The sequence below is a fragment of the Danio rerio genome, chromosome 11 (assembly GCF_049306965.1).
Source record: "Danio rerio strain Tuebingen ecotype United States chromosome 11, GRCz12tu, whole genome shotgun sequence".
Lineage (NCBI taxonomy): Eukaryota > Metazoa > Chordata > Actinopteri > Cypriniformes > Danionidae > Danio > Danio rerio.
Genome location: NC_133186.1, coordinates 1,472,501 through 1,475,113, shown reverse-complemented (window position 1 = coordinate 1,475,113; position 2,613 = coordinate 1,472,501). Strand labels below are relative to the sequence as shown.

Genomic DNA, 2,613 nt, shown 5'->3' with positions numbered 1-2,613 from the left:
GTCTGTGTCTGAGCTCTCTCTGTTCACTGTAAACATGAGTGTAAAGTTTGAGCTCACTGAGACTCTATGAGGGGAAACTGAATGAAGCCATGCAGGATTTACATTTATACACTTTAATAAATGATGAAAACTTTGACGCTTTAAGATCCTCCTAATATTCAGCTTTTATTAATTGCGGCTGTTTTCAGAGGAATTCTTATATTGTGAAGATGGTAGTGTTTGGGTCATTTTGAACCCTTTAATATGAAGAACATTTAAAAAGGTGTGTAAAACGCAGGAAACTTTAATCATATTTGTGCCTTTTTGAACTCGGCGCCACAATTTAAATAATATTTGTATAAATATAATATAATAATCATAATACTGATGACAGAACTCTTTACTTTAATGATTTACATAACTTTACTGTAGATATAAGGTCAAAATATTAGTGAAAATATTCCCCGTCATCATTCCCAGTAAGAGAGATTTGTTAAAATGAGTTGTAGAAAAGTGCTGGGCAAAGATTAATCGCTATCCAAAATAAAATTGATTTAACAATATATATATATATGTGTGTATATGTGATAAATGCGTAAAACCAAAACTATAGTACTGTATTATATGTAAGAATGTTTTAAAAAGATGTGCCAAATGTCGGACACTGATAATTGTGTAAATAATATGCAGAAATCGTAATGCTATTGACACCACAGCTGCAGGTATATTTTACACATTTTAAAAACATTTTGTAGTTGGAAAAATAATAATTGCAATAAATAATGTAATTATTAATTAACCACTTGGTACAATGACTTATTTTGTTTTACAGAAACGCAATGCAGACTACCTAACTAAAATAGTTTTAACAAGTATGTTTGTAGTTTATATATATATATATATATATATATATATATATATATATATACGTACAGTTGAAGTCATAATTATTAGCCCACCTTTGAATGTCTTTATTAAACATAATTTAGAAAATATTTAAGGAAATGTTCACAGCATGTCTGAAAATATTTTTTCTTCTGGAGAAAGTCTTAATTGTTTTATTTTGGCTAGAATAAAAGCGGCTTTTAATTTTTTAAACACCATTTTAAGGTCAATATTAGCCCCTTTAAGCTATTTTTCTCGATAGTGTACAGACCAAACCATCATTATACAATAACTTGCCTAATTACCCTCACCTGCCTAGTTACCCTAATTAACCTAGTGAAGCCTTTAAATGTCACTTTGAGCTGTATAGAAGTGTCTTGAAGAATATCTAGTCTAATATTATTGACTGTCATCATGACAGATTAAATAAATCAGTGATTAAAGATGCGTTATTAAAACTATTATGATTAGAAATGTGCTGAAGAAATCTCTTAAAAGAAATTGGGAGAAAATAAACAGGGGCTGATACTTCTGACTTCAACTGTATATAACTGAAATGTAATATATTGTTTCATAGTTTATAATGCGGGAAATATTTTAAATGCTTCATTGAATCAAATTCATGTCTATTTAAATAACATCTAATTAATAATGAGTTTTCAGTGTTTTTAGGGGAATTATTTGTATAGAGTTAGCTGACTTCTGATTAGCATTTTCAGTGGTTACTCTGGGTCAAATCATACAAACTGCATCCAACTGTACTTTACTTTAAGTCTACATGTAGACACAAACTCCTATTTTACAAGAAAACTATGTTGTGAACACTTGCGGTGTCCATCGGGGCTCTGGATCTGCCACTTTTTAAAATAATTTGTTCTCGCAAAGACTGACTGGCGGCTGGCGCGATTAAACATTCACAATGGTATAAACCATTGTAGAGTGGTCAAATGTTTATTAATATTATCTATTATTGATATCATTATTTAAGATGCAGATCAGAGAAATCTGTTAAAGTGCTGGCTTCTAACCCTGATAGGCTACATCTTGTTTTGACATCCTTCAGGGCGAAGCAAGTGTTCATTTTAACCCCCTGTACGCACCCTGAACACAGGAATGATTGACTATATCTGTTTTGTGAGGAAAATCACTGTCAAAACTGCACTTTTTAATTAATAGTCAAAGTGTGTTTTGGCGGAGATGGTAAATAAGATTGTGTTCCCATACCGGGAGTCGAACCCGGGCCGCCTGGGTGAAAACCAGGAATCCTAACCGCTAGACCATATGGGAAGCTCTGAACGGAGAGAGTATGGTTACCAAGTTTTATTTAACAAGAAGGGATACAGCTGTGGCCGGAAATTGTTCATTCATTAATTTCTGTATGGCTTAGTCCCTTTATTAATCTGGGATCGCCACAGAGGAATGAACCGCCAACTTGTCCAGCATATGTTTTACGGATAGGATGCCCATCCAGCTGCAACCCATCACTGGGGAATTATTATTTTATTTATTTATTTTCCATTAGTTGTATTTTATTTACGTCTAAAACTCCCCTCACAGTAATATAAATAGCAGCTGTTGTTGTAGTTTTTGACAGAAACTATGCGTATCCACAGCTGTATCCTTTCTAGATCGCTTTTTAGAAGTAAAGTCCTGATGGGGATACAGCCGTGGATACGCATATCAATATAACATATTTATTGTGACACTGTACAACAAAAATTTATATTTTTACATTAGTGTTATGGGTAT

At 32.6% G+C, this 2,613-nt stretch overlaps 1 non-coding gene across 1 annotated transcript; it reads right to left on the bottom strand.

Moving 5' to 3' along the window:
- Positions 1-2,079: 2,079 nt before the first annotated feature.
- Positions 2,080-2,151, bottom strand: trnae-uuc (transfer RNA glutamic acid (anticodon UUC)). The gene has a single exon. It is a non-coding gene; the product is annotated as a tRNA-Glu (tRNA).
- Between the last annotated feature and the right edge of the window lie 462 nt (positions 2,152-2,613).